The sequence below is a fragment of the Saccoglossus kowalevskii genome, chromosome 19 (assembly GCF_978046115.1).
Source record: "Saccoglossus kowalevskii chromosome 19, keSacKowa6.1, whole genome shotgun sequence".
NCBI lineage: Eukaryota > Metazoa > Hemichordata > Enteropneusta > Harrimaniidae > Saccoglossus > Saccoglossus kowalevskii.
Window position 1 is genome coordinate 18,341,732 of NC_140659.1, and position 11,569 is coordinate 18,353,300.

General features: G+C 33.8%; 1 protein-coding gene across 2 annotated transcripts in view; it reads right to left on the reverse strand.

The window, feature by feature from the left end:
• LOC102803819 (uncharacterized) overlaps positions 1 to 11,569 on the reverse strand; it is a 55,300-nt gene extending 43,731 nt beyond the window's left edge. The window contains exons 1-2 of one of the 2 annotated variants that reach the window (XM_085493547.1): positions 11,326 to 11,569; positions 3,672 to 3,783 (exon numbers count right to left, since the gene is read on the reverse strand). The gene's annotated coding sequence lies outside the window, so the exon portion shown is untranslated. Of the gene's footprint in view, positions 1 to 3,671; positions 3,801 to 11,325 lie in introns of those variants that run through there. The other variant, XM_085493546.1, reaches the window with a different exon arrangement.

Sequence of the window (11,569 nt, forward strand, 5' to 3'; positions counted from 1 at the left end):
ATACCAAGCGCAGTCCGAGCACAGTGCTAATTCACACCTTAGACAATAGCCGTTTCCAGACCGGGGATAGAGGGACTGGGATTTAATTAATTTTCAGTTTATTTTCTTGGATTAAAAAGGAGTTGGAAAGAATAGATAGATTATTTGTTTAAACAACAACAATAGTATCCCATGATTCCATGGTGCAATCCCTGGGATTGAGAAGTCACGGTTTAAGAGCGAAGCTGTTTTTAAAATGGCGGTCAATTATTTGTACAGTGTAGTATACTAGTAGTTAGGATTATTTCGGGAAAAAGATACTAGTATTTATTTGTAATGTACATTTATAACATTATATTTGTACCGACCTTATTACCCTTCATAAATACCATATGGTTAGTAGCCTCAATTTATATTTAATACTGTAGAATACTTTATTTTCGCTTTGAATTTATTTTCGCTATTTTCGCTGAAAGGATGATTCCGTGGAAATATAATCCAGCGAATATACGTTTTTCCTTATATTTCCCATTCAACTCATCAAAAATCAGTGAAAATAAATTCCATACAAAACACCCAAAATGCCTTTTCACAGTATACTCAAGCCAAAAAGGTTTCGCTTTGCTTTCTCCTCAATTTTAAACATTGAACATATACATCTTGTTGTTATTGTACTGAACAATTTTAACACACAAAAAAGTTACACCATGTCACCGCATCATTAATTATTTATTAAAGTCTTATATACTAGTTTTACTATTGACATGAACACATACCTAATACAAAGTAAATTACTTGAGTCAAAACAAATTTTTCCAAAAACAAAACAAGAAAAAACACAGGTTCACTGATGCTATGAACTTCCCTGCTGCATCGCTAGAATCTATGTTTTATGCTTGTGTTGAAATGGCAAAGAGGAGGTACCAGCAAGATGCAAGCAATTACAAATCCAACACGACTATTTTTAAATAAGATGTATAGTCATGAAGCAATTAACGCAAATTGAGAATATACATGTTATGTTTTGTACAATCAGTATAAACAGATGTAAGACTCTTAGGGGTCAAACATTTGAAATCATTTGGGAGGGGTAGAATGTGACAGTGCATTTTTTTTTGTCTTATCTGTCATTTATTTTTTTAATGTGTCAACATCTTTTCCCTGCAAACCTTTTTATGCATATTGTTTTTTCCTCTGTGTCTAGCTTGCAATATTGCAGCCCCCTAATGATTACAAATGGTTGATCCCTTAGTGTACGTTTTTTTATAGAACTACCGGAACACATTGTGTCATACAATTTCTAAAGGTCTTTAAACATATGTCACATCAGTGTCAGAAATAACACTTGTTTGCAGGAAACCTCAAATCTGAATCAAATAACAATACTGTCTCTATGGAAACAGGTTTATATGTACAGTAGTGAAATTCATTATAACAGCATTTTTATAATTTATATATAATTTATTATATTTTCAAAATATATTCTAAAAAATTTTCTTCAATATTTTCTGAACAAAAAATATTTGAGTACAGCATTTTTCAACAAATGCATACAAAAATCTGTTGTTTGTAATAATTTATTGTTTTTGTAATATTAATTTATTGTTTTTGTAATATTAATTTATTGTTTTTGTAATAGCACATAATTTCCATGTAGAGAGAACAACAGGGTATGTTACCTACAAAATTACCGGTAAGAGTCTGTCATTTTATTCTGTTACCTTTCACAAAATGTATTTCGCAAATATTTATTATATCTAGATGTCTGAAAAATGTAAATTTAAATATACACAGCTGGCAATATGACAAGAGAAAAGCTGATTGTTTGCTGATTTCGTCCATCTGCTACCTTTACAAGATTTAATCTTAGTTGGTTTGAAAACAGAACTAACACAAGGGTGACTGGGTCAATGACAACTTGAAAATTTTAGAACAATTTGGTATTTCATTGTTTTTGAAACTAAATAAAAAGATTTGAAATTAATAAATATAATAACACGCTAGTTGTATGTAAATTAGGTTGAAGTACGTGCCACTATATTATTATTAAAATCAGATATTGTAATGTTAAATTCTGTCATGCGTTTGTGTATTTTTCAGCTTGTTCATGTTGAATGAAATGCACATCAGTGTGACTTGATATGTGAATTAATATACTACAAGTACATACATACACTATGAATTTATATTGCCAGTTATAAACGCACATTTTTTGATTGTTCTGTTCTCCAAATTCTATGTGCTCACATTTGCTTTGATTTTGATTTTTTTTATGAAACTTTTTCATTGTTCATTGAATTATGTTTGACAAAAAAAAACACTAAAATAAATATTTTAACTGACATGTGTTGACAGAAAACAGGTATCTACTTGTACGGTTTTGCATCAATTCAGAAATTCTTTTTTCAATGATGTGGAAGCAGTAAGCTTGAACATTATACATTGGACATTTAAGATGATTTCACCCAAATAAACATTTTTTTTAATTTATAACAAATCACTAAAAAAAACATATATTGACCAAAAATACTATAAAAGTATAAAGACGGCTTCTTTACGAAAATATAACAATATGAAAGCATATCCTAGCAACAGTAGACAAAGATGAATGGAATATAAATGACATACAATGTAAAAAAAAACATGTTTAGACATCTTTCAGGTAACTAACACAAATGTTTCAGTGAATTAATAGTTGACAAGTTCATTTATAGTATGCATGACTTGAGCTTTCCCACCATTTAATACTTGCTATTTTTTTTTTTTTTTTTTACATAAATGCCGGTTTTGGGTCAAGCAGATAATTTTCTAGTTATACCTTATTATCAAACATTATCCTAAGATATTAAATAGTAAATTAGATAACTCATGAAATACGGCAAAATTAGGTTAGATTGGGTATGACAATATTTAAAAAAAAATGATGTAAATCTTGCATTTATTTAGTTCAAAGCAAGCGAAGAATAAATCAATCATTGAATAGTCTTCAAGGAATTCTTCATGTTTCCTTACTCTACAAAAAATCAGTTTATTAACTATAAATTGAGTTTATGTATCAACTAAATCTGTTTAACTTCAAACTAAACTACTGAAGGTCTCAAATTCTATTTAAACAGAAATTATTTATTAATATATCTCTTGCTCTTCGTCCAGCTGTTTTGTTCCTCACCTTAAAAATAACATTTTAATTCACATAACAATAATAATAGCATGAATTGACTTTCAATGTTACATTGTACTGTATAGTTACAATTAACGCTGGTGTGCATAGTTTAAAAAACAAAAGCTGTATGACGTGTAGATTCCTTTACATACACCCCTTATGTTTCTAGACAGGAAAATCTGTGTGATAGATGATGTCACTATAGCAACAACATCCAATTCGAGAATAATTTGAATATCAGCATATGTGGTGATTTGGATGAAAACAAAACCAATTTTGAATCTACATAAAAATAGATTTTAACTACTACTTACAACACGTATTTACTACCTCTTAGTTGTCATAATGTTCTATTCTTGAATAAAAACTGATTTTTAGTTGGATACTGATTAACACAGCACAGAACACAAAGCTGATGATGATGATGATGATGAAGAGAACATGACAATAAATAACACTGGTAGATGATAAAAATTTAAACAAACATCAGCAAATTTTCAACAAGATTTTATAAATGTGATAAACTTACCAGTGATTTTCCTGAGTGTATATTTAGCCGAGAATTGATGCTTGTAGAGTTTTGCGCAACATCTGTGGATATCCAGGCAGTGATGACCACAGATACTGCGTATTGAGGAAACCTAGTACATTAGTGATTAGACAAAATGGAATAATAATGAATATTGAAAGGAAGATTCCATTATTTATTTGAGGGAAGGAGGGAGGGCATCCATTGTGTGACAGCGCCCTCAGTTAAAATAAATATTTAATAATAGAGGGCTCACTTTGGTTGCAATTTAAAAATCAAGGTTTATATTTTTGCATGATTATTAAAAAGCAAGCAGCAACACACTAACTGAAATTCCCAATTAACGAGTAAATTATATAATAATTTAATTAGATATTCAACATATCAAAACTAATGCACGCAACAATAATTAACTGTATTACATATGGTTCTATCTTTGTTAAACCTGACGCACACAAGCGCTATCAACTTAAGAAAAATTCATTCATGGGTGTTTGCTTAAGCAGATAGCTTCTGTGTACGCTCAACTTTGCACCAGATTTTGGTCACTCGAGGCAAAAAGGTAAACATCTAATGTGTTTGATAATTATCGACATGAGTGTTCACCATGTCTGGTAAATGAAAATCATCTGCTTAAGTGCAATTGCATGCACATTGACATAAAACAAATACGCCCATCACGTATTGTCATTATATCAATCAAAGTATTAAGATTTAGTTTATGTCAAAAATGACCGCCAGTCAGCCATATTTGATTAAATAAAAAACAAAACTTGATGTGCATATGTATGCCATATATGGGTCTCATATAAACAAAGATGGTAACTTTGACTGTTGTGCAGATCAACGAGTACAAACTGAGACGTTAATAAGCTTTAATTAGGTATTTTTTTCAGGTGATTAGAAGGTATCAAAGGAGTCATCGGCGGTAATTAGTGGAAGTCACGCCCAGGTCAAATTTCTCAGTCATATCGCTATTGTATACACTACCTTTTTTATTCTGGTTTGCACAAACGTTGAATAGCCATCAAACATTCAAATATATTTAGTTTTTAACTATCTATAATTATATGCACCCAATTTGACCCTTTGACCTAGATTTGATTGGGATGGAATATTTTATTTTAAACAATATTCTGACGTTACTTACTGCCCCCAAAATGTTTCAACACAATTGCGGTATGACTGTCCGATTTATAAGTGCATCGGGTAATATATTAATAACCATTCTCACCAATCGCTAGCTTAGGATTTCATGACGCCGTCTCACAGCGGTTGGGTACGAAAAGCTCGCACAGCAATTCACACTTATTGTCAAGACAATGAATGAACAGAAAGGACTGGGAAATTAAAAAGATTATATTTCCACAAAGTTAAATAAATCTGGCTGCATCAAAAGCTTGGAAACTAGTTATAATATTTTGCAAAAGACTGAGTGATCAACGACATCATTTTGGGATGCAATTGAACTTGAACTTCTTTGCGTAACTTACTGCGCAACGATGCTGACATCAAGTGTGTGTTGACCGAAGTTTGACCCCTAAGTCACACACTGAACAGACACGTTACCTTAGCAATCTCTTTCTTTCATGCTCTGCGCGTCGATCTTGTAAAATTGTTATTAGTTCTGACGGTGCTGTACGCAAACTTGTATATTTTGAGGTCGTTTACTTAGTGCGCTGCTTTTCTATTTACGCAAATTTGTTTACAATGTTGTACCGGCTCTAAAAATTTCAACATTGTAATATATCGCTTTCATAATAATTACGCAAAGTCAGTTATTTAATATTGGACACAGGTGAAGTTTCGTCTGCGAACGATACAATGTGGTATAGATTTGAAGAGTAGTTCGGAATTTAAAAATAGTTAGTACCCGTTGTATCCCCAAACTATATCACTCAAAACCACTATTTCGATCACTCCTGTGCCAGTGACCAGTGTTTGGGCGACCGGTCGGTGTTTTCAATGGGTCGGTGAGAGAAAAATTACAATAAAAATGCGGTCGTTTTCCGGTTGGAAAATACAGTGCGGTCGGAAATTAAGCGATAAGCGGTTGATTAAAAGTGGGAAGTTGGGCGAAATGATTACTGTAGTTCAAGTGATATTAGCGTATTTCTAATTTAGTTTTTAACTCAAACAATATTTATTTACTCACTGTTTACTATAGCTAGAGCGCTGTACGTGTCTTCATTTTCAGGTTAGTTCTTCTGCCGATTTCTCGCAACCAACAATGTGATTTTTTATTTGGGATTTCGAGAAACATAACATGAATCGTTATGGCATTCATACGCACAACATTTCGCCATGTTTCAACTTTTAATTAGTCAGTTAACAAGGTCTTTCATAATAGCATTTCTATGGGATTGACATACTAGCATGAATGGGTTCAATTATCAGTGTTCACTGATGACGTCATTTGACTGGCCCTCTAGAGGCGAAATGACGTCAGGAAAAGCGGACGTTTGTCGTCTGCTTCACAGTCCGTTTTATACCCGATATTTAGGGCATTTCGCAGCACATACAAGTTGTTTTTATCGACAGAATTCATTCATAGATCTCAAATTTCATGTACAGAGTGTCAAAAGCCACACCTCTGCTCCCTTTTAAGTATATTCAATACCCAGAAAACATTTGAGTTTTATATCAAATTGTACAGAGATTCATTAAGAGAAAATAAATCTCAGAAAATAAAATATTGTCGAGATATTAAATGCAGTGTGTCTAAATTTCCATTATCAACGTACTCCTATGAGCCATTATTCAAACTAGTAGTGAATGTGTAGACATCACAAAAGTTTACCTGTATAGTACTCTCAGCATAGCAAAGGCTTTCCCGTCATCATTATAAATATTTATAGATTTTCAACCAGCCAATCAACACACAGTATGCAGCAATCAAATGTTATCAAATCAGCCAATAGAAACCTCTCTTTTCAGTTTGAATTAAAATTCATAAATATATATACAAGATAAAAAGAATGAGTATAATTTAGGACTACAAAATGTTCAAATCTGCAACAAGTGCACCCTCTAGCATCAATGCAATAGGCGACTTTTCCTGAAGTCAAAGATAAAGAGTTTTGCATGCACGTGCATATCGTGTTGGGTTGTGACGTAAACTTGCAAATGTGATATTTTGTTAATGGGTGTACCAATCGATGTCACAAAAATACAAGTCATTGAAAATGACACAGTCCCCGTTAAATTTTTGAAAGTTGTTTTTGTGTTTGTCATATTAAAGCGGAGGGGTTGTCGCGAGCATGTCCTTGAGTACCAAGTGGCGTATACAAGAGATTGTTTATTTACATCAAATTGGATGACATAGCAAAGACAAGTCATTATCAATGACACGTCCCCGTTCCGTTCATATTTGAGTGACATATACATTCAAAGCAGATCATGACCGAAATCTCAGACCACTTTCAGTGGTCTGATCCGAAATGCACCTGCATATGTACAACACATTGTATGATGTGTGTGAAGTGTGGTCTTGATCTGTTCAGGCATGTCCGAGATATGGATCGAAAACTAAATTCTTCAAATCAAAATGGCCGCCAGTCAGCCATTTTGAACTTGATCTGAAGAAAAATGTGTGTGCATCAAGCTTATATTATTTTTAATATATGCACGAAGTCTGAACGAAATCCATCCATGCATGACTGAGATCCAGTTCCGGAATTGTGAAAATACATGATTTTGATGCATTTTCGGCCTTAAAATGGCCATCATTCAGCTATTGTTAAGCGGATCATGAAACAAATGCACATATCTATTTGTGACATGATGTACCATGTGTGTGTGAAGTTTGAACTTGATCAATCCAGACATGTCTCGGATACGGATCCAGAACTGAATTCTTTAAAACAAAATGGCCGCCAGTCGGCCATTTCGAACTTGATCCGAAAAAAAAAATGATGTACATCAAGGTCCTATTATGTTTAATGTATGTACCAAATTTGAACAAAGTCCGTCCATGCATAACTGAGATCCGGGTCCGGAATGGTGAAAATGTGCCATTTCAATGCATTTTCGGCCTTAAAGTGGCCGCCATTTGGCTATCGTTAATGAGATCATGAAACAAATGCATATACATATTTGTGACATGATGTACCTTGTGTGTGTGAAGTTTGAACTCGATCAATCCAGGCATGTCTCAGATACAGATCCAGAACTGAATTCTTTAAAACAAAATGGCCGCCAGTCAGCCATTTCAAACCCGATCCCCCAAAAAAATGAGATCCGGGTCTGGAATGGTGAAAATGTGCGATTTTGATGCATTTTCGGCCTTAAAATGGCCGCTATTCGGCTATCGTTAATCGGATCATGAAAAAAATGCATGTGCACGTGTCCCATATAATGTGTGATGTATGAGTGAAGTTTGAACTTAATTGGTCCATGCATGTTCGAGATACAGGTGATCACGGACGCACAGACACACAGACGCACGGACGCACACAGGGCAAACCATAAGTCCCCGTTTTCAGACTACGTCCGAACGGGGACTAAAAAACATAGATCACAATTAAAAGCAAGTTATCACATTTTGAACAGACAAGAAATTGAATTGACACGTATATGTATCCATTTATGACATGCAATATCAATGAAAATGATACATAGGTTACAGAGATATAATAATATGTCCAAAAATAAAAACAGTCGTTATTCGGCCATTTTTGATCTGATTATGAAACAAACTGACATGTATGTGCCAATTACAAATGAAAATGGTACATAAATTTGGAAATATAGTACCGGTAGTAAGGCCAAAAAGTCAGATGGCAGTCAATCGGCCATCCTTGATCCGATTTTGAAACAAATTGTCATGGCCATGTATCCTAACATGTATAAAGTATGTGCCAAATTTGAATGAAAACTGACAAAGCATGTCCAAGATACCACCTTTAAAAATGAAAAGATGGCTGCCAGTCAGCCATTTTGAATCGAATCGCTAAACCACTGCATGTGCATATGTCCCACATAAAGTACTAGGCACATGACAAGAATGACCGGAATCGGTCCAAAGGATTCTGAAATATGTCTCCGGAAGGACGGTCGGAGACCGATCAATTATAAGACAAAAAATTCCCTTCTATCGACTATTAGCTAACTGACAGGTTTGTATATTTTCACCATGGCAAAGCAAGAGTTTTTTTGCACCCTAGTCTCGCTACTTCCAGGAAAGTGGTATATGTTTACAATTGCCCTTCATGTTGAAACGCAGTCCCTCCCATGCATTGACTGCGGGCTGAAATATGCCACTTTCACACATTCACAGCATCACAAACGAACACAATTGACGCATTTTAATTTGTCTTTTTGTTCTCAACAGAAACATTTTATTGTCTAGTCTAGGAAATTGGCTGAAATATGATTAAAATAAATTCATTTTTGAATTTCATACCTTTAAAGGTCATGAAAGTTACTTGTGGTACGGTTGCACTTGACGATGAGGGAAAGTCGGCAGGTCATAGAAAATATTGCATGTAAATATACAAGCAGTCTTTCTCTCGACTGAGATAGCTTCGCTGTGAGCAATGCACATTTGAATTTGAGAATTGAAGATATCACAAAATGAACAAATCTGAGAGAGGTCCACCTGTAGTATCTATATGAATAATAGCAAAGCCATCAAACTTGTGGTTTTGAACAAGTCAAAAATATCACTTTCTACAAAAAATGACATAAGTATTCATCACAATTAGAGAATTAAAGATATTATCATGAAATGAACAAAGCTGAGAGATTTCCACTTGTAGTACCTATATGTATAATATCAAAGTAATCTGACTTGTGGTTTTGAAAAAAAAGTTTAAAATATCCCTTTTTACCAAAAAATGACAAAAATATTCACCAAAATTAGAGAATTAAAGATATGAAATAAACAAATCTACTAGTAAGTGAGGTCTACCCGAGGTACATATATGCCAATTAACAAAGCCATCAGACTTGTAGTTTTCAAGAAGAATTCGAAAAAGTAAAAAGTTGACACGAACGACGCCGGACAATCACTCGTATGATAAGCTCCGCTCGACAAAGTCGACAGCGGAACTAACAAGAAATGTTCTAGTATGAACAACTGAATTATTCTGAGATAATAGAATAGAATAGAATATTTTATTTGACTCGAAATAATGGAAGAAATTACATAACTTATGGCCAAAAACCAACACAGTAACGCACAAATACAACAAATACAACAATAATAAAATAAAAATTAAAAAGATGTTTAACAATTAGCATACATTTCTAAGATTGTATGTATATAGACTCCTAGACTGCTGGTAATGAAACTATCTTTTGAACTCATCAGTTTCTTAAACAAGTCTGCTTAGCCAAACTTTGAAATTCTTTGTGCACTGAGATTGCTCTCATAAATTTGCACCTAGCAGATTCCATCTCTTGGTTCCTGCAATCTAAGAAAGCATGCATCTCATTGCCAACAGCTAGATCATCACATAGCATGCATAACCTTTCCTCTGGTGGTACTTGTAAATACCTTAATTTCTCTATTGGTAGTTTATGTGCAGAAATTCTGAATTTAGTGATGGCAACTCTGTGTTTGACATTATTTACATATTCCAAATATGGTTCCAAAGAGTATTCAGATTTGAAATTGTTAAATGTACGTAGCTTGTTATTTTCTTTTTTGTGTAAGGTAGGAGACCACAAATCTTTTATAAATTTTTGCTTTAATTTATTTTCAAAATTGTCAACATCATGGCTAATCTCATTGGTTTTAGTATTTTCTTGTAGTTTACGTACAAAATTTGTCCATGTGTTGCCTGTACTTTTGCTTTCATTGTTGTAGGCAGAATGCACTAACACATTACATTCATCTGTTACAATTCTGTCATGATACCTAATCATCTGTCTGCAAATATCAATGATAATGGGGTAGCTTCCAAGTTCAGCTCTTGTCGTAATGTTGCTTGATTTTTTGTGAACTCCTAGTATGGTTTTACAAAATTTAATGTGTAGTTGTTCAAAACAAGTTTTATCATCAAATAATTTTTGAATGAATTTTTCGCTTGTAATTTCAACATTGGCTCTGTGCAATTTGAATGTGAAAGCTCCCCAGATTTCAGATCCATACATTAATATAGGCAGAACAGATCTCTTAAACATGTGTATAGCATTACTCACTGATAAATAATGGTTATGTAAATTAAGTGTTTGTTTAAGGACCCCTATTGCTCGTTGTACCTTCATCACTAAATTTTCAATTGTCAGTTTGAAATTGCCACTACTTTGAAAGACAATTCCAAGGTAATTGTATGAATTAACAATTTGTATTTGGTTGTTCCCTAAATGAAGTCTCAAGGGGAATTTCTGTATGTAAATAAGAAGCTAATGAGGAGCCTCGTTTTAAAATACACAAAAATAAAGTTGCCGTAGATTGAGTTTAAAACACATTATTTCACTTAAAAAAATAATTCATGCTTAGAAACATAAAAATTAATAATATTTATGTATCAATGGATAATTTTAGGCGTGAAAATAGCAGCCATTTCACAGGCACTTTAATAGATGTTTTGAAGATTGACAATGGCTACGTCATCCCCCACGTCACGACAGTGCCATGTGTCACGGTTACTAGTAACCGCGCATGTGTATACACAGTACATTTCTATTAAAAACAAAACATCCTCACCTCTACGCCGCTCCCAATTCACGTGAGAAAAACAGAGGAGAGATGATTGCGTCACGTCCTGTTTCGGTGTCCTGTTTTCTGGGTGACGAGTTCTTCATTGTCAACGTGAAGTTTATTTTGAAGCCACACCACTCTCACAGAAATCTAAAAGAATTTGTCTGCGCGTCAATGCAGCCGCTCATGTGATCACAGGGAGCCCAGGAACTATAATCAACTGTAATACGCAGTCTATATGAGCGGGGGG